The sequence below is a fragment of the Lactuca sativa genome, chromosome 5 (genome assembly GCF_002870075.4).
Source record: "Lactuca sativa cultivar Salinas chromosome 5, Lsat_Salinas_v11, whole genome shotgun sequence".
NCBI lineage: Eukaryota > Viridiplantae > Streptophyta > Magnoliopsida > Asterales > Asteraceae > Lactuca > Lactuca sativa.
The window spans coordinates 98,958,268-98,980,350 of NC_056627.2; positions in this window are offsets into that span (position 1 = coordinate 98,958,268).

Sequence of the window (22,083 nt, forward strand, 5' to 3'; positions counted from 1 at the left end):
ACCATCTTCACGGACCACAAGAGTCTCCAGCACATCTTGAATCAAAAAGAGATGAATATGAGGCAACGAAGATGGGTTGAACTATTAAACGGTTACGAGTGTGAAATCAAGTACCACCCAGGCAAGGCTAACGTGATAGCTGATGCCTTAAGTCGGAAAGAGTACTCTAATCGTCGTCTGAAAACTCTCTTAATAACCATCCAATCTCACCTAACCACTCAAATCAGGTCAGCCCAGTCAGATGCCATGAAGGCGGAGAACAAAACAAGCGCAGCTTTACGCAGAATGGAGAAGAATTTTGAGATGAAAGAGGGTGGAGTATATTATTTCATGAACCGTATTTGGGTCCTTAAACTTGGAGGATTTAGGGAGGTAGTCATGAATGAAGCTCACAAGACGCGATACTCCATCCATCCGGGTTCGGACAAAATGTACTTGGATATTAAACAACATTATTGGTGGCCTAACATGAAGGCAGAGATTGCCACCTATGTTAGCAAATGCCTTACTTGCGCCAAAGTAAAGGTGGAATACCAGAAGCCCTCAGGGTTATTACAGCAACCAGTAATTCCCGAGTGGAAATGGGAAAGGATTAGTATGGATTTTGTAACCAAGCTACCCAAGTCGTCAGATGGATTGGACACTATATGGGTGATAGTCGACCGACTGACGAAATCCGCTCATTTCCTGCCAATAAAAGAATCCTACAAGATGGAGAGATAGACAAGAATATACATTCGAGAAATCGTAAGACTTCACGGAGTTCCAGTGTCTATCATCTCAGACAGAGATAGTAGGTTAACTTCACATTTTTGGCAATCACTTCAGAAAGCATTGGGAATCCATCTCGACATGAGCACTGCTTATCACCACAAACGGATGGTCAAAGCGAATGAACCATCCAGACTCTTGAAGACATGCTTCGCGCATGTTTGATAGACTTTGGGAAGTCTTGGGATACCCACTTACCCTTAGTTGAATTCTCATACAACAACAGTTACCATTCGAGCATCAAAGCTTCTCCTTTCGAGGCACTATATGGACGTAAGTGTAGATCACCGCTGTGTTGGGCTGAGATGGGCGACACCCATCTAGCGAGGGAACTAGCATCAGACAAGACGTTAACGGGACAGGAGATCATACGTAAAACCACAGAAAATATAGTTCAAATCGGAGCTTGACTACAAGCATCACGCGACCGACAAAAGAGCTACGCAGACAAACGGCGAAAGCCCTTGGAGTTTCAGGTCGGGGATCGAGTGCTGTTAAAAGTTTCCCCATGGAAAAGAGTTATTCGTTTTGGAAAACGGGGAAAATTGAATCCACGATACAGTGGACCTTTCGAGATTCTTGCCCGAATTGGTCTAGTGGAGTACAGACTGCAGCTACCCGCTGAGCTCAGCAGTGTACACCCCGTGTTCCATATTTCCAATCTAAAGAAGTGTCAATCCGATGAAACTCTCGTCATTCCCCTTGATGAAATTGAAATCAACGAGAATCTCCTGTTCGTAGAAGAACCAGTCGAAATCATGGACAGGGAGGTGAAGCGTACCAAGCAAAGTCGCATTATGATTGTGAAGGTACGGTGGAACGCGAAGCGTGGGCTAGAATTCACGTGGGAACGCGAAGATCAAATGAAGAAAAAGTACCCCTCATCTATTCTAGCATTCTCAAATCTAGCTTTCAAAAGAATTTCGGGACGAAACTCCCTCTAACTGGGGGGATGATGTCACAACTAGGAAATTCGATGCCTTGTAAACATTTAACAATGATAACAAATGTGAACCAACAATGTGAAAGCATGTAGGATGCTTATTCAATAACAACAAAACTTCAATCAAACACTTCATACAAATGTTCAAATAGTCAACAAAGAATTGGAGAACCCTAGAAATCCTTGTTTAAGTCCATTTTGGACTAGGATTTCCTTATTGGGCCCAATGGACCAATAAGCTTCTAATTTGAGTATCTTGGGCTTAGAACTCTTAAAAGGGATCTAATTAGACCCACTTTCATTTATTTTAACATTTTGGGCCATGTTGGGCCTAGAATGAAATAAAATACCTAAACGGACCTTATTGGATCATAACTAACCTAATTTAGCCCTAATAGGTTATAAAAATCATTTCTTGATTTACTTTGGGCCAAAAGTTATCTAAATTATCTATAATTTGGGCTTAAGCATTTAAGGGCCCAGATTCTTTCCTTTTCCCCCTCCATTCTCGGCCCAAGCCCAAAAGAAAGGAAGAGTTGACTTTTTGCATGCCACATCATTTTTGTATGTAGGATAACTAAGCATTACACTTCAAACATCCATGCACTTCTCATATTTCCATGCAATCTCACTCTCTCCTCTCCTCTCTCTCTTTTGCTCTCAGCCGAAAACACAAAGAAACACACACACCTCACAAAAATTCTCTCTAAATCACTTAAGACACATCTCTTCCTCTTCATCCAAAAATCTCGAGTTTTGCTTGTGATTCAAGAGGTTTTCATCAAGTAGTTCACATCTTTGGTAAGTTATCTCTTTGATTCATAACATATCTTATTCATTTTACCAACAATCTTCCTTCTCTCATACAACACTTGTGATCTTGCACCTTAGAAACATCTAAGTTCGAGATCCTCCAAGAAAGGTTGCTAGGACCGAATTCTTCTTCATCTTTTCCTTCAAAAACCGAAACCACACTCAAGGTGAGCTTCATACCCCTTTCTTTTCGGTTTTTATGAGTTTTATGGAGGAGAATACATGAAAAATGTGTAGATCTATGTGTATATGTATGCTATGTGTAATTTGATGCATGTATGTGTGTGGTTTCATGTGTATTGTGATGAATATGTTACCAAAAAGGGTGTAAACCTGAGATCTAAGACATGAGAAAGGAAACAAGCATAACTTAAGCTATCTTACACTAAACAAGTCAAGAATAATAGCTTACAAGGTCATGATGAACAAATTCTAACATAAAACCCATTTTGGGCTTAAATTGTCAAAAATACAAACTTGGGGTAAAAATCAACAAGTCACGGTCTCTTGAAGGTTAAAAAGGTCAAAACAGTTTCTATAAATATTTTTCTGAACATTAGGAATTTCAAGGGACTTAAAATGTAAATTTTTAGCCTAATGGGCTAATTATGGGCTTCTCGGCCCAATAAGCCTCAAAATGCGAAAATGATAAGTTTGAGGGGCTGAAAATGTAACTTTCTGTAAAACAGGGGGTAATTAGCATAACAAAATGTTTATAAGGGTCAAAAATTCTTTTCACTATCAAAAAGGACAAAAAATGTAAACTTTTTAAATTTTGGGTCAAAACTTAAAAGTTGTGAAAATGAGTTCCTAACCGTGAAACACTATTTTGAAGGGGCTGAAGCTGTCAACAAAATAAGTTTTGGGTTAAAATCGTGGTTTCTTCAAATAAATAATACAAAAGTGTCAAGAAAAGGGTTTTAAGGACTAAAAATGAAATTCTTTTATATGAGAGGACCAAAAGCGTTATTTTAAGAAAGAAAGGTGGTGAAAAGGTCAAATTCCGTTTTCAAACAAATTAAATTCATTAATATGAAATACAAGATCCACGGCTACCGACGAAACGGAAAACAATTACACTCCCAATAACAAATATCGTTACAGAACGAATTGATTCGGTCTCGAATCAATAATAAAACAAAATCGTCATTCGTTAGACACGCGATAACTATGATAAGCTAACTTACAAACTTTGGGCTTGAAAGTTTCAAATCATGCTTGTTGGGCCTTGCTAGCCCATTAACATGATCTTTGGGCCCAAAGGGAATGTGCTTATGTGTTATTGGGCCTCTCATGACCCGATTTCATGTAAAAGGACTTTCACTGGCTCTAATGTGCTGTCGAGCCCTGTTGGCCCATTAGTACTGCTAGTAAGGTCGAGAAGTCAAATGCGAGTTGGGCCAACGTGTCTTTCGCATCCCCGATAGCCTTAAATAACTCATGGAAATAACGGGACTTCGTACTCTCCTTTCTCCTCGGTTGTTGGGCTTATGAGAAATCAAAGTAAACAGATTCAGGGCGTTAAACAAGAGTAATCATGGTGGGTGGATTAAGTGAGTAGTAACGGCCGACGCCTAAAGGATTGTTTGTAATCTATAGTTATAAACTAGTCATTTTCTTTAATGCGTGATTATAACAACTCACAAACCCTAATTAATCCAACGCCAGCCGGGTAATCAAAATCATTCGACGTATCGATATAACAATAGAGAAGTCATTGTCTTTTATGTATTGGGAAAACATCGGGTTTTCCTGGGAAGTTCAACATTTTCACTTGCGCGATCTATACAAAAGTTCAACAATTATACATGTTTTGAACAATCAACGAGCATGTATTTACGGATCTTCACACTTTTTTCTTTACAATAATTTTTTTTCCAGAAAATATCGGATTTTCTGGGTTTTACAAACTACTCTAAATCATTTTATCACAACATTGCTTATAAACTCACCAACATTTCATATGTTGACGTTTTTCAAAAATGACTTGTATTCTCAGGTGGCAGGTAAACGGAAGAATAAGTACCAAGTAATGTTAGGGTGTTTGCTTATGATATCCACCAAACAATTTTTGTTATGAAGTTGTAATGACTAAAACTATGTACTGGATGTAAACAATATCGGTTGTATTATTTCAATGCATGGTGATGATTTATGTTATGCTTCATGTATATTCATTGTGACGGTATTCAATTTAAGTCACAAGAGCCCTTGGACGTTTCCACCGTCTGGTTCGGGGGTGTGACATAGGCCCAGTGTGAAAACCCTAATTTGGGGTGTGTCCCTATATAAAGGATATGATGGCCTCATTTCTGGCTACCATTCCCAGACATCAACCCTCTTAAACCCTAAATTCTCGTCCATTGAGCTCGTGTGTCCATTTGTGAGCTATTAAGTGATCTTGTGTTTTCTTTGGAGTGAAGAAGGAGCCTTGAAGAAGAAGGAGTGGGAATCTAGGCTTTGGATCTAAGCTTATCTGTGTTTGGAGCTTCAGTTAGAGGTATAAAGCTCAAAGCTTTCTTACTCTTTTGATTTGTGCATCATTTTAGTTCATTTTAGGGTTTTGGTCCCAAAGTTGGATGCTTTATGAGATATTGAGCTCCAGAGTTTATTATTAGCTCCTTTGAGTATCTTTAGTGGTGTAGAGTCATAAAAATCGCAACTTGGACGTTTGAATCAACCCATGCTTGAGATATGAGCATTATTAAGAATAGAGAGTGAGAGTTTTGGTGTTTGTGACTTTATCAGCCATGCAAAGGCTTAAAGTCACATGCTTTATGGAGTAAGAGCCTTTAGGGAGTCCATATCTAAGATTTGAGCTTAGGTCTTAACGGATTAAGACCAAATGAGAAGGAAGAGCAAAACTAGGGTGTACGCTAAGTGTAATCCCAGTACGCACAACGTAGGGTCGAGAATCCCCGATGCATGCATGGCGAAGGAGTACGCCCAGCATAGAGGGCTTGTACGCGCAGCGTACGCGCTGCCGTTGACTTTTAGTTGACTTTTAGGGCTTGGTTAATTTGTGGACAATTAAGGCCATGGAATGGTAAAATGGTCTTTTATCCTTCTGTGAGTTTGTAGAAGGTTTAGTCTAGCTTTTTTGAGAGCCGTTATTAATTAGAGATAATTATTGTATGTGTTAGGCGGAGGCTAGACCGGTGATTTGAGTTCGAGGTTATCCAACTTCTTACGAGGTTAGTCTTCTCACTATATATACCTAGTGTGGTAATCTAAGTTGTATGACCGGAGGGTCTTATGTCTTTATATTGAGTATTGTGATATCCTGCTGTCACACCCCAAAACCAAGAACAACGGAAACGTTCAGGGGTGGAGGACGTCATGTGAAGTATCATAACAGTGTAAAGTAGTAAACAAGCAACAACATCATCCATTGCATTAAAAGTAAAGTTTTAATACATGTGTGTTCTTTCATTGTAATAAGACACAAAAATATGTAATCAAAATAAAAGACGAGTCTTGTCTGTGCTTCGTCTTCTCAAAACCTGGTCATCGTACCTGTCTACTGGTGACCTGAGAATACAAGTTTTTTTGAAAGAGTAGATCAGCATAAAGCTGGTGAATTCATAAGTATTTAAGTGTCATTATCCTGTTTTGGAAAGCTGTTATGAATGCCATGTAAATCTTTGAATGAAACATTTGATATAAGTATGAAAACGATATAAGTATGAAAACGATATAAGTATGAAAACCCTAGAAAATCCCATATTTCCTATTAGTATAAGAGTAGTCTTCTACCAAGCCCCGAATGTTTTGAAAGTCGTCTTCTACCAAGACTTGTATGTTTTGAAAGTAGTCTTCTACCAAGACTTGTATGTTTTGAAAGTAGTCTTCTACCAAGACTTGTATGTTTTGCTGTAACAAAGATGGTTTTTCCTGTGAAGGACTACTATTTAACAATATATAGTCTACCTCGTCGTTTATATGAATGTATCACAAAGTAAAAGTAATAAAGAAAATATAGCCATAAAAGTATTATCCTTTTGCATTAGGATAAACACGACATCGCGACTGCCGAAACGTATTACCTTGAATATCTATATATGTTCATCTTTCTCTGTAGCTAACAGCAGGTTTGAGGAATGGTTAGTCCCGTAAAGGTACCCCTAGTATAAGTATTAACCGTAGGCATCCGTAGATGTTCATTACCTCTGTTGCTAACAGGTTGGTGCCGGAATGGTTAGTCCCATATAGTATCCTTTTGTACTAGGATAGACAGAACTAAACTACGCATATGATATGTGATAGTATCTAGGTACAAGTATCCATGTAAGTGTATCTCTTCATATAACATTTAGTATAGACTCATGAATGAACTGACTTTGGTGTAATTCCTTGTAATAGAAATAATGTTTTGTATCTCCTAACTATCCCTATAATAGTTTACTGGAAGGTAATTGATGTCCAAGAAGGTTTATACACCCTTGCTACGCAAGAGTGTGGGAAAACTGAATGAAGGATGAAAACTATCATATCAATACATATATGTAAGAACATAAGTGTATAGGCATAGTTTTGAATCAAGAAGATGAAAATGGTTTTGTAAGACATTTAAGAGTTTTGAACAATAAATAACAATGACTTGATGTCATTTTAATAAACATTTCAAAAGTAATACATTTGATAACAAAGTATTTTTATGATAGAAAACCATTCCATGCATCACATTTTGAAGTATGTGAAATCAGTTGAATGAAAACACAGTTATAAATCACATGTGATTGATTCATTAACATGTTGTTTTATACTTGTATCCCCCCCCCCCCATTATAGCATTTAAAATCACTTAAAACATTGATTCAGGGGTATGAACTCACTTGTAGATGGTGGTTTGGATGAACTGAATGATGTAGGATAGCTAGGTGACAAATGAAGACTTGTTCACACCAAATGATCCTATTTAACATATAATCACACATATATGTATCCAATTAGACTTTAAACCACTAATTGACAAAGTTAAGAGATCCTAAGGCATCACCTTATATAAGCGCTACAAGTCATAAGGATTGCATCTAAGTGCTAAAGGACCTTGCTATTGTGTTTGGGGTTCAAGGGTAAACTCCCTAGGAGTTTACGGTTTTCATGACCATTACCCAATGAGTTTACGGTCGTAAACTCAAGGGTTTACGGTCGTAAACTCCTCACTTTTTGACCATAAGTTGTTTTGATGTTTTACAAGTCCTTTGAAGCATTTCTACTTGATGGTTAGGCCTTTGGAAGAGATTAGGGCATCATTACACTCCTTTGAGGAGTTTACGGCCCCAAGGCCATTTCCTTTTGGGTTTACTACCATAGACCCATATGGAAAGTGGTATTTTTCATGTTTTCAAGTCCTAAGCACTTCAAGGTAATAGTCTAGGTTAGATTCTAGGCATAAGGAAGAAATAAGGGCCACTTAAACTCACTTTGGGGCGTTTACGGTGTCACACCCTAAAACCGGAACGACGGAAACGTTCTGGGGTGGATGACATCATGTCAAGTATCACAACATATGCAGTATAGTGATCAAAGTACAACAACCATTGCATTAATAGTAATAGTTTTACATGGTTTACATTTCATAGAGACATTAAAGTAATACAAGTAATAATATACGTGCAGCTTGGTACTAAACTGTCTTCACCAAAAGCTCCTGGAATGTACCTGTCTATTGCTGACCTGAGAATACAAGTTATTTTGAAAGCGAGTATCAGCATTTTTATAAATGCTGGTGAGTTCATAAGCATTTAGTGTCATTTGTGCAAGTAAGCATTTAATTCAAAATAACTTTATAAAAGTAGTAGTTTAGAGTCTACAGTGTATTAGAGTCCTTTCTGGAAAATCCTATATTTTCTAATTAAAAGCAGTCTTCTACCAAGACTCGACAGTGTTATGTTTTAAAGAGAAATTTTCCTTAAAATACTATCATTACCCAAAATATGGTATTTGACTTTAAAGAAAGTAGGAGAATATCACTAGTAAAATACAAGGGAAAATAACATATGCCTCAGTAGAAAATACTGCTGACTAAGGCAAAGAAATCATAGACTCCAGGAGAGTATCGAGTGAACGACACGCCTGGCTCAGTCTAACTAAAGGAGACACATACCCCAGACGGTATCAAATGTACGATACGGCTAGCAAGGTCTAAAACAAAGAAACACAGACCCCAGACAGTATCAAATGAAAGATACAGCTAGCAAGGTCTAAAACAAAGAGTAATTCTAAGAGTGTGTTTCCAGCATACAGTGTTAATTATCGTTACCTTAAGGCCATGAATTATACGGTAAACATGGAGATACTCGTAACCATACTGATCGACACTAGAGTACTTGACGCCCTGCAAGCGTCGGTGTAAATATGACATTTGTCACCCCTTAGCTTGGTAGGTCGTGGACTGTAGCTAGCAGTCAGGGTGCGGGGGTGTCAGTCCCGTATAGATCTATACACACAATGCCCGCTCTCCCTACAGGAGACTCTGGTTACCAACTCGACGACGGGGAGATCTGTGTCTTGAAGATGCATCTCGGATTATGAATTCTATTAGAGGCGCTGGAGAAATGATATAAACTCACGTGTGAACTGACTCTTGTGGAATTCTCGTGCTAGAAAGAGTGAATAGAGCTTCCTAACTATTCCTATAATAGTTACTAGTGTCTCTGATCTATGAGTGACGAGTAGGAGGGCGTCCTTGCTACCCAAGGAACATGAATTGACCGATGTAAACCTTTATGTCTATACATGTATACATAATATATAATTAATGATTAAACGACCTTCAGACGGATATCCGATCCCACCAGACCACATCCAAACGAGGAAAAGGAAATAGGGCGAACAAGCCTTCCTAATTCCTTTAAACATTATTTATATAACTATGCAAGTACAAGCATACATTTAACGACGTAGAAGCATTTAACGAAGTAGTAGCATTAACGAAGTAGAAGCGTAGAAGCAGTAACATTTAACGAAGTAGAAGCGTTAACAAAGTAGAAGCGTTCACGAAGTAGAAGCGTTAACAAAGTAGAAGTGTTTCACAAAGTAGAAGCGTTTACAAAGTAGTAGCATTTAACTAAGTAGGAGCATTTAACTAAGTAGGAGCATTTAACTAAGTAGAGGCATAACGAATTAGTAGTATCTAACGAAGTAGAAGTATAAAAACATGGAAGAAAACTTCGATGAAAACTTTGGAACACCTTTACACTTAAGATAATCATGACTTGGTATTCTTTTGTAAAATAAGTTTGAAAACCTCTAGAAACCCTTGGAAATATTTCATAAACAAGTTTTGATTATAACTTTGATAAAACAATATAAGTAAAGAAAACATTTGTTTAAAATACTGCTGTAACTGAATTTGAAGTAAAACATACAGTGCGAGAGACAATTTGAGAAAAGATTTGAACACACTTAGTGACCTATTAACATATGATGACATATGTTTACATACAATTAGTAAATATAATACTAATTAAACACGTATACGCATCCTAAAATGCGGAAAACACTTTGGTCAAGTGCTAGGAGTGTCCCGGGTAACATTTAATGGAGTGTATGGCCTAGTTAGAGAGTTTACTCTTCAAGAGTAAACTCTTTATAGAGTTTACGGTCCTAAGACCATATCCCCATGATTTTACGGCCGTAAACTCATGGATGGTGTGTTCTTTGATGCTTCAAGGTCTTATAACACTTGTGGAATTAGGCTAGATTCAATTCTAGGGCATAGGAAGTTGTTTAAGCTCCAAATGGACCATTTTAGGGAGTTTACGGTCCATTGACCACTCCTTTAGGAGTTTATGACCGTAAACACATGATTTTACGGTATTAAACTCATGTTGGTCCATTTCTTTTGTTGATTGGTGGTTCTAACTCATGCATGTAAGGTTCTAGTCACTTTTAGGAGCTTACGAAGGTGTTTAGGGCACTTAAACACCTTGGAAAGGTGTTTATGGTCTAAGAAGATGTTCTTGGGGAGTTTACTACCTTAAACACATGATTTTACGGTAGTAAACTCATTTTGTCCATGAATCCTATGTTTTGGTGTATCAAACGAAGGATTACAAGGCTCTAGGCACTCGTGGAAGCTTTTGGAGGTGTTTGAGGGGTAATTTAACACCTTAAAAGGTGTTTATGGTCCATGAATATGGGTTTACAGTCTAAGGATGTTCTTAGACCGTAAACTCATGTTTACTCCCCAAAATGCAAGTTTTTGGTGTTCTAAGTCCTTTCGTGTAAGCCTCTAAGTCATTGCTAAGCATTAGAAGTGTTTGGGAGGGTTTTTGGGCATCAAAACCCACTTCCAAGGGGTTTACGGTTTTGGGATGCTCCCAAGACCGTAAACTCATGTTCTTGGGGTTTTTGGATGATTAAGCCACGAATTTGCAAGCTAGATAAGATAAACAACGAGCTAGGAAGGTTAACTTACCGATTTGAAGCTCGAAGGGGCGATTTTTGACCAATACCTGTTTTGTAGAGAGAGAAAGTAGAGAGAGAGTCTAAGGTGGGAAAAAGATGGGAATGAAACCCACTCCACCCTTATATAGGGTGTAGTTTATGGCCTGGCTGGGTTTCACCTGACACCAACCGCAAACGGGGTTTTTCACAACTATTATTAATCACGGCAAATTTTAAAATTATACCGCCTTAATTTTGGTTCGCTAGGCGAATATTATTTAAAATATTCTAAAGGGTTTAAATCCGGTCAAAAATACTTTCGGGATAAATTTGGCTAATTTTTGGCGTAATTAATTTCGACGTTTAAACTAACGGAAATTTTTGGGTTGTCACATACGGTTTTGGGAGCTTCCCAAACCGTAAACACATATAAATGAGAGATTTATGTGCTTTTCATATGATAAACACATCAAGGAAGGATCTAGACAAGTCCCTAAGGCATTGTGAAGGACTAAGGCAGTAACGACCATAAAAATTCAACCAATTTTAACTTTTCAAAAACAACCCATTTTCTTAATGTTATTACAAAAAGGTTTTCAATACAATTATTATCAGAGTCTTCCCAGAATCACATCATAAAACATAATCATGAGGAGCGATACGATCACGCATTTGCCTTGCCACGGTCTCCTGAAGAACCTGAAAAACATTAAACCACAACTGTAAGCCCGAAAGCTTAGTGATATACCCCCAAAATACCAACCACATATACCATACACGCATAACATGTCATATCATATCCGATCACAGAACAGCCATGCACTTCGGGTCTACTGTGTCACTGGTCCGCCGCACCGGCCAACAGTCCACCTGGTCCACCCTCCGAGTCTAGCCATATACATCGAGTCTGCAGTGTGATTGGTCCGCCCGCACTGGGCCTTCAATCCACCTGATCCACTCTCTGAGTCTACAGTATGACTGGTCCGCCCGCACCGGGCCTTCAGTCGGCCTGGTCCACTCTCCGAGCCTCGGCATGTCTGGTCCGCCCTCTTGGGGCCTATAGCCTATCCGGACCGCTCGCTGGGCCTTCGGGACAACCGGTCCGCCCTGGGTATCTGGGCCTACAGCACAAAGCAGGACCCGCCTCAACCCAACCCCAGTCCAACAACCATGTGCACATAAACATACAATCATATAACAATTCACAGTCAACAAGCCGATCTAGCATATCACATAACATATCATCATCCTAACCAGGATACCGACCTAACCGGTCACTAGCATAGCATCATCCTACATAACAGGATACCGACCTTAACCAGGTCTCTAACATATACCATCCTAGTTACCAGGATGCAAACATATCAAAGCAATAACATAACAACAAATACCCGGATCTCAATCCGATAAAGGGCCGACCTTGGTGCCTTAGACCCTGTTGATATAGTGAGGATAACTCACCTCGCAACTGACGACTGAAAGATAAGACCAAGATGCTCCGACTACTAATACGATCTCCACCACTAGCCCACACCAACACTAAACTCAAACAAAAGCCAAAAATTACCAAAATGCCCCTGGAAGTCAACTGGTCAACCCTTGGCCAAAGTCAACCTACCTGACTAACTCTACTCGCCGAGTCAACCCGATGACTCGCCGAGTCCTCATGCTCAGAACTTCCCCAATCCATGACTCGACTCGCCGAGTCACCCCGAGACTCGCCGAGTCCCATGACTCTGAGTCCCCCCGCACTCAACTCAACGAGTCCTTCCTTGACTCACTGATTCATGGCTCAACCAGAAGAAGTTTGGACCTTACGACCAGACTCGCCGAGTCCAAGAACAAACTCGCCGAGTCCAAGGCTATCTTCAACCTACTCGCCGAGTTGTTCTTCCAACTCACCGAGTTCCAATCCATCTTAAAGCAACTCGCCGAGTACACCTTTGTGACTCGCTGAGTGCCTCTAGTTCTTAACCCATATAGAAGCCTTCCAAGACATGCAGTTGATCCAAAACGTAGATCTACTCTTCTATAACCCATCCATCACGTAAAGTGGCAAACTTTACGTGAATCCAAAGAGATCTAGGCATTTTACACTCTAAGGCTAGGGTTTGGGACAAGATGGCTTCACCAAACACTCAAGAAGAGGGACTTTAATGCACTCTAGACCTTCTCCATTCCAGATCTGAGGTAGCAACCTCAGATCTAACCTTCAAACTCGAAATACCACAAGCCAACCTTTCCTCACACTCCAAAATGATGATTCTAGATGAATAACAGCCCAAGAAACGAAGTAATACCTCAAAATGAAGCCCCAACAGAAGAGAAATCCGAATCTTAGCAAAGCCCCTTGCACCAAGCCTCCTATCTCTCCAAGATCTCCTTCAAAATCTCTTCTCCAAGGATTAAATGCACTCAAAACCCTCACAATCATGTCTTAGGGTTTTCTGGACTTCAAGAGAGGGTAAAGAGGCTGGGGAGAGGGTATAATGTCCTTTATATAGGGCTTATCCTCCGAAATTAGGGTTTTCTCCACTCAGCGCCTACTCGCCGAGTCCAGCCTCCGACTCGCCGAGTTGGCCACTTAACACGTGGCCAAAGTCGCGACCTTACTCGCCGAGTCCACCCATGGACTCGCCGAGTTCCCTTTTCATACTTACACTTGGAACCCTGAATTTGCACTCCTGAACTTGGGATGTTACAATTCTCCCCCCACTTAAATTAGGCTTCGTCCTCGAAGCCTGCGGCAACTCAACTCCAGAACTACTCCTGCAATGCACCACCTGGCATTAACCAGACCAGATTCCTCAAGGCACAACCATCGAAACCCGAAACTCAACTTTCTCCTGTCTTGCGGTGTCCTGACTACCGCCTCAAGCCGGCCACCGGCTTCACCCTCTGATAACCACACCTATCAGATTCTACACTTATCAACCGAGTACCACTCCATGGCACTTTTCTCGATCTTGATCGCAACAATCACTTGACTCTTACGAGCTAGATATAACCCTACACCACCGGGTTTCCGATCCGAGTCCAACTCTATCCCCTCCATGCTGACAGAATGACGCATTCTTCAGCCTCAGAGCAACTCCCATGAGTTCTCCTCTAGCAATCGCATGCACACGCTGAACTAGCTCTAGCACCCTCGGGATGGGACAACCCGTCACACTGACGACACCTCCAAACATCCCCCAGGATGAATCACCACTACATACACAATTCCTTGATCGGAATCAAACTGGGAGTCCAAGACTCCATCCCTGCATCCTTTCCGAGCCTCTTGGCTCTACCCCGCGGAATTCCTTCCGCAACCTCAGCAGACATCCCATCCGGATGTGATTCCATACCATTGCCACAATCACGCTGCTCAATGACCATAATTGGATCACTCCAATCATAACTCTGCACTGCCGCTTTCACTTCCGTGAATTTACACTCCCTCTCAGAGCTACATTCTTCTCTCTTTCCATACCAAGGAAATCCACTTGGCCGCCTTGTCACTGCGACAAGTGCCACGGTGTTCGCCCAACACTACACCACCCCCTATAACATAACCGCTATCCATGCAACACACATGCTCTGAATCTGCTCGCAAGGACTCTCGAGTCCATGCACTATCTCCACTAATTGAGATCAATACCCGGGGCCAGACCTTCTAATGCTAACACATCGCGACATACTCAATCCATTTCCTCGAACCGATCAAATGACACCTGCAGAGTCTTCAGCATGACTGGACTGCCTTACCAGGCCTTCAGCCAATCTGGACCACTCTCAGAACCTTCAGCCGATCTGGACCGCCCTCCAGGGCCTTCAGCCTGGCTGGACCATTCTCCGAGCCTTCGGCCTGACTGGGACGCCTACCGGCCTTCAGTCTACCCGGACCGCTCAACTAGCATCCATCCTTCCGAGTTATCTCTCCGGGAAACCCTCCCATGCATACTGTTCTAGCCCTCTAGGGGTTCCGAACTCTATCTCCATCATACATACTCAATCCCGGCCTGATCCCAGGCCCTCCATAATCAAATACCCTTGGTCTGCATCCTGCCCCGCATGCCTGCCACTTACTCATACCAGCCTACACTCTTGGCTGACAGAAACACTACTGAATCCCAAACAGCTAAACAACCTCACATGCTCATCGATCTTCTGGAGAATTTTCCAATTCTCCCCCACTTATAATACTGACTATCAATCACCAGTCGCCATCACCGACCTCCCTCGACAACCCTACACAACACAAACACGAACACGCGAACTGATTCCCACTAGCACTAGCAACCTTCACAAAATCACATATCAACACTGATCATCCCGAGCTCAAAAGAAACTCAATCTTCATCTAACCACTCCTCATACTGCAGATGCTACCCGACATTCAGACCAAATGCCAGATTTCCACTAATAACCCTCATGAATGATAACCAACGAAATTCACAACACTAAACCCATAACCATACCAACCCTCAAAGAACGAGTACCATACCGAAAACCACACAACGAGACTAGAAGATAAACAATACTCCACATTAATCACAAGATAACAAGACATCAAGAAAGAAACATACCCACAGCTGCATCCGGCACTGCTCTGACCTCCTCTGCTGTAAGCTGAAAAGCACGACCCTGAGCCCTTGGGGGCTCCGCTCCACCCTGACCTCCACCCGTGATCCTCAAAGTGGCCGGTGCTGGAGCCTGCACCAGTCCTGCAGCAAGATGTGGATAGTTGACCCTCAAGTGCCCAACCTGATGACAATGATAACAAATCCTCAAATCCCAACCCGGGGCTGACTGCCGACAATCCCTTGCATAGTGCCCCTCCTTTCCGCACTTGCGGCATGCACCACCGGACCTACAAACTCCAGTGTGACCCTTCCCACACTTCCAACAAGTGTGGCTGCTCTGATATCCCAGTCTAGAATCAACGGTATTAGACCGTTTCGGCACCGGCTGCGACTGCACCGGAGCCTGCCTCTGCTCTCGCAACTACAACTCAATCTCCAACTCACGCCGCCTGGCGGCCTCCTACAACTCTAACAAAGTCTCGCACCTCTGCGTACACACAAACTGCCTGATATCCCTCTTGAGCATACTCAGATATCGGGACATCTGAGCCTGCTCCGAAGCAAACTCGGGGCAAAACATTGCCCTCTCAGTGAACATCCTGGTGATCTCCGTCACCGACTCCGAATCCTGCTTCAGCTCAAGGAACTCCTGAGCCAATCTCTCCCTCTCGACCCGCGGAACATAACGAGTGCTGAACATTTCTCTGAACTGATCCCATGAAACCGCAGCCCTCTGCGCATCCGAATATGACCCCGTGGTCAATCTCCACCAATCCTTCGCCCCGAGCCTCAACAGGTTCAGACCCCACCTCACCCTCTGATCAGCAGGGCATGAACATGTAAAGAAACACCCCTCCACGTCCGACAACCATCTCATAGCAACAATCGGGTCCTGCACCCCATCGAAGGTTGGAGGCTTCGTATTATCGAAGTCCCGATACTGAAAACCTCGACCGGCTCCTCCCCCTGCCGCTGTAGCCACCGCGGCAGCCGTCTCAGTGAGAGCCGCATAGCGCTTATCAAAATACTCAACCATGGCGGTCTTGATCGATCCAAACAGTTTCCGGCAGCTCGGCCCGGAACAACGCAGCAACCTCATCATGCAGGATCTCACGAATCCTAGCATCCAACTCGCCTGTACTCATCTGACCAATAACCTCGGGCGGTACCGACCCGCCCTGGCCTCCCTCTCCTACTCCCGATCCTGACCCGGATCCGCTCCCAGCGTGTCTCGTAACCACCATACTGAAAAACAACACAATATCTCAGACACTTCCCACTATCCGAGAACCAACTCCCAACGCAACCCTAGAGGTCATGGTTTCCCTGATACGTGTATGGGTCCTGTGCTTTTAGTAGTACGGGCCCATACTACCTTCCACACCTACCCATATTTGTATGAAGTACTACCACAACACCCTAGTGAAAACATACAAATCAAGCGCTCAATCCCTCACTCCTAGAGGAACACCGACAATCTCCCACAGAGGAACCCTAGGCTAGCAGGCATCATAAATCAGGCAACACTATCATGAAACCCTGAAGATCTCTAGCCTAGTACTAGCATGTTGTTCTATCAAAGCTCAAAACAACTGTCATGTATGGTATTTTGGGATTACTTACTGGCTCCGGCTGATTGTACCTCCGCGTCCTCCTTTTACTCATTTTGAAAACCATTTTAATTTCTCTTTTAAAAACTCTCCCTGATTTGAGACTGGATTCACACGAATGTTCCTCCAATTCACTCAAACCAAGGCTCTGATACCAACTTGTAACGACCATAAAAATTCAACCAATTTTAACTTTTCAAAAACAACCCATTTTCTTAATGTTATTACAAAAAGGCTTTCAATACAATTATTATCAGAGTCTTCCCAGAATCACATCATAAAACATAATCATGAGGATCGGTACGATCACGCATTTGCCTTACCACGGTCTCCTGAAGAACCTGAAAAACATTAAACCACAACTGTAAGCCCGAAAGCTTAGTGAGATACCCCCAAAATACCAACCACATATACCATACACGCATAACATGTCATATCATATCCGATCATAGAACAGCCATGCACTTCGGGTCTACTGTGTCACTGGTCCACCGCACCGGCCAACAGTCCACCTGGTCCACCCTCCAAGTCTAGCCATATACATCGAGTCTGTAGTGTGATTGGTCTGCCCGTACTGGGCCTTCAATCCACCTGATCCACTCTCTGAGTCTACAGTATGACTGGTCCGCCCGCACCGGGCCTTCAGTCGGCCTGGTCCACTCTCCGAGCCTCGGCATGTTTGGTCCGCCCTCTTGGGGCCTACAGCCTATCCGGACCACTCGCTGGGCCTTCGGGACAACCAGTCCGCCCTGGGTATCTTGGCCTACAGCACAAAGCAGGACCCGCCTCAACCCAACCCCAGTCCAACAACCATGTGCACATAAACATACAAGCATATAACAATTCACAGTCAACAAGCCGATCTAGCAGATCACATAACATATCATCATCCTAACCAGGATACCGACCTAACCGGTCACTAGCATAGCATCATCCTACATAACAGGATACCGACCTTAACTAGGTCTCTAACATATACCATCCTAGCTACCAGGATGCAAACATATCAAAGCAATAACATAACAACAAATACCCGGATCTCAATCCGATAAAATGCTGGCCTTGGTGCCTTAGACCCTGTTGATATAGTGAGCATAACTCACCTCGCAACTGCCGACTGAAAGATAAGACCAAGATGCTCCGACTACTGATACGATCTCCACCAGTAGCCCACACCAACACTGAACTCAAACAAAAGCCAACAATTACCAAAATGCCCCTGGAAGTCAACTGGTCAACCCTTGGTCAAAGTCAACCTACCTGACTAACTCTACTCGCCGAGTCAACCCGATGACTCGACGAGTCCTCATGCTCAGAACATCCCCAATCCATGACTCGACTCGCCGAGTCACCCCAAGACTCGCCGCGTCCCATGACTCTGAGTCCCCCCGCACTCAACTCACCGAGTCCTCCCTTGACTCACTGATTCATGGCTCAACCAGAAGAAGTTTGGACCTCACGACCAGACTCGCCGAGTCCAAGAACAGACTCGCCGAGTCCAAGGCTATCTTCAACCTACTCGCCGAGTTGTTCTTCCAACTCGCCGAGTTCTGGTCCATCTTCAAGCAACTCACCGAGTACACCTTTGTGACTCGCCGAGTGCCTCTAGATCTTAACCCATACAGAAGCCTTCCAAGCCATGCAGTTGATCCAAAATGTAGATCTACCCTTCTACAACCCATCCATCACGTAAAGTGGCAAACTTTACGTGAATCCAAATAGATCTAGGCATTTTACACTCTAATGCTAGGGTTTGGGACAAGATGGCTTCACCAAACACTCAAGAAGAGGGACTTTAATGCACTCTAGACCTTCTCCATTCCAGATCTGAGGTAGCAACCTCAGATCTAACCTTCAAACTCGAAATACCACAAGCCAACCTTTCCTCACACTCCAAAATGATGATTCTAGATGAATAACAGCCCAAGAAACGAAGTAATACCTCAAAGTGAAGCCCCAACAGAAGAGAAATCCGACTCTTAGCAAAGCCCCTTGCACCAAGCCTCCTAACTCTCCAAGATCTCCTTCAAACTCTCTTCTCCAAGGATGAACTGCACTCAAAACCCTCACAATCGCGTCTTAGGGTTTTCTAGACTTCAAGAGAGGGTAAAGAGGCTGGGGAGAGGGTATAATTTCCTTTATATAGGGCTCATCCTCCGAAATTAGGGTTTTCTCCACTCAGCGCCTACTCGCCGAGTCCAGCCTCCGACTCGCCGAGTTGGCCACTTAACACGCGACCAAAGTCACGACCTTACTCGCCGAGTCCACTCATGGACTCGCCGAGTTCCCCTTTCATACTTACACTTGGAACCCTAAATTTGCACTCCTGAACTTGGGATGTTACAAAGGCACCCTTTGGCACCTTACTTGGTGTTTACGGTTTTGGGAGCTTCCCAAAACCGTGAACACCTTGTCCTTGGTGTTCTTGGGACATTTCCTTGATGTAAAGATGTATAACAAGCTTAATAAGACTCTAGGATAGAGGTACTTACTATATGGAAGCTTGAAATGAGCTAAAAGTCCAAGAACACCAGTGTGTGTTCTTGGTGTTCTTGGTGTTTTGGAAATCTAATCAAAACATGGAATTTGATGGATTAAAAGATGTATAATCACTAGTTGTTATGATCTAACAACAAATCAAGCCAAGAAGTACTTACGTTTTCGGGAAATCAGGTGAAAGACGGAATGGTAGTTGAGAGTGTTTGGAGTTTACTCTTAAGATTGCAAGTTAGAAATGAAGTATTTTGGGGAGTAAACTCATGCTTAAGGCATGAGTTTACGGTTTTTGGAGGGATTTACGGCCCAAACATAAAAGTTTGGCCGTGAATCTCCTAACTACGTGGTACTTGCGGTTTTGGAATTTCAAGACTCGAGACGGCATTTCCTTTCACCCGTTCGTTTAAAGATTAATTATTAAAATAATCAAACGAACTTTAAATTTTCTCAAAACAAATAAAAGTGAACTTGACTTATAATTTGAAATGATTGACTTTAGGGTTTTACCGAATGAAGATTTCGGATTGTCACACCTGCATTATGTCTTTGTGATATATGTTGTGTATTATATTGAGCTTTATTGAGTTAGGACCGGAGGGTCCACCCGAGCTGTGGGACCAAAGGGTCTCCACTGAGACACATTGACTAGTGGGTCTTATTGAGTTATAGCCTCGAGTGGCTAATGTGGTGCATGTGGTATTTTGGGGAACTCACTAAGCTTCATGCTTACCGTGTTATGTGTTATGTGTTTCAGGTACCTCTCAGGATCACGGGAAGGCACCGGCTTGATTGTACATATACATGAGTTGGAGATATGTTTTTGGAGGATCCTGGATTATGTTATAAACAGTTTTTGAAACATGTGTTTTGATAACTTGGTATTCGTGGGATTTTTGTGATTATGTTAATGAGATAAATGTGTTTTTAAATGAAATTTTTTGTTGAAAATTTACGGCGTTACAAATTGTTTCGACCAATAGTATTCCTGATGGCTAGATGGGATTGGACATTGGACCAGATTCCATTAAGTCATTCAGTTAAAATTTGGATACTATCAAACTGTTATTTGGAATGGACCTATATGGGTACATATACATACTACCCTCTAAGATTGTTTTTAATCTTTAGTCAAATTACTAAAATACCCTTGATAAAAGCATCCAAAATGCATAATCTTTCCAAGTAAGTGATGATGTGTGAATGGGTTGTTTGGTCCTAGGCTATGGCGAAGAAACTGGTGGAACTTAGTGGAAAGGGAGTGACAAGAGGAGCCACATCCGGACAGGTAGCGGTGCCAATTTGGTGCTTCTAGAAGGAAAAACACTTCCAGGTGTGCTCACCTTGAATGACACTTGATCCCCTCTCTTTAATCTTGTTTTGTCTTTTGAACTAGGGTCAAAATGTCATAATGGAAACCAACTTGATGTTTGATGGTTTTGAAGTTTAGACTAGAAGTTAATAAAAAGGTCATGTGAAAGATGCAAGATGCTGACGTGGATGCCCTTCAAAGAAAGATGCAATATGTTGGAATCCCTCCAAATATTTGGAAACATGCATAGAGGGAATTAAGGTGCATTTTTATTAACACTTTAGGTGGATGATAAATTACATTTTTGGTCCCTGATTATAGCTAGGTTTTGCAATTTCGGTCCTTATGTGTGGTTCTTATAACGTTTAAAGTCTTGACAAATAAATGTACCATGTTTTTTCATATGAGACTTTTTAAATATTTATATAAAATGTTTTTGTATCAGAATATTGAAAAAAATGCAAGCTCAATAACCTTATTTACTAGCTCATGTGTTTACCTTGAGCTTCTTGTTAATTTTCCATAACAGACAACAATTGAAGAATTTGAATCGGACTTAAAAGTTGCAAAAGATATGATTGATAGTGACCATTATGACTTAGTCAAAGTCAAACAAAGGACTATTTAATATCTTCACAAGGTTAGATAAACATTTGATTTTTCTTGTAGGTAGTGTTTGTTATGATTGAATCATTGATGAAATAGAATTGTTCATTGTATTAGAGTGAAAAAAGAAAATGTTTGTTTCATTTAATAGATGGAAGTTTTATTATTTTTTGTGTAGTGTAATTTAATTATTTATTTTATTTTATATTATAGATAAAAATTATTTAGTTATAAGTAAACTAAATTATAAAAATGTCATGAATATTTACCCGTATAAAATGTGCCACAAGTTATTATTTTTTGTATTGTGCCAAATAAAAAAGTGTCATTAAAGTCCTAAAATGAATAACTAAAAATAACAAGAATTGTTGAATGAGCATTCAATGGCACAAAAATATGTGCCACAAAAGACTTTTCTTCTACTGTGACAAATAAAAAAGTGTCACGAAAAGCTTAAAAAACTGCAGCGGCAAAAGTAAAAAGTGTCACTAAAGGGGTTTAGTGGGAGCGTTTCTAGTGACACTTATTATGTGTGCCGCTCATTCTCCGAGAAGGCTTTAGTGACATTTTTTG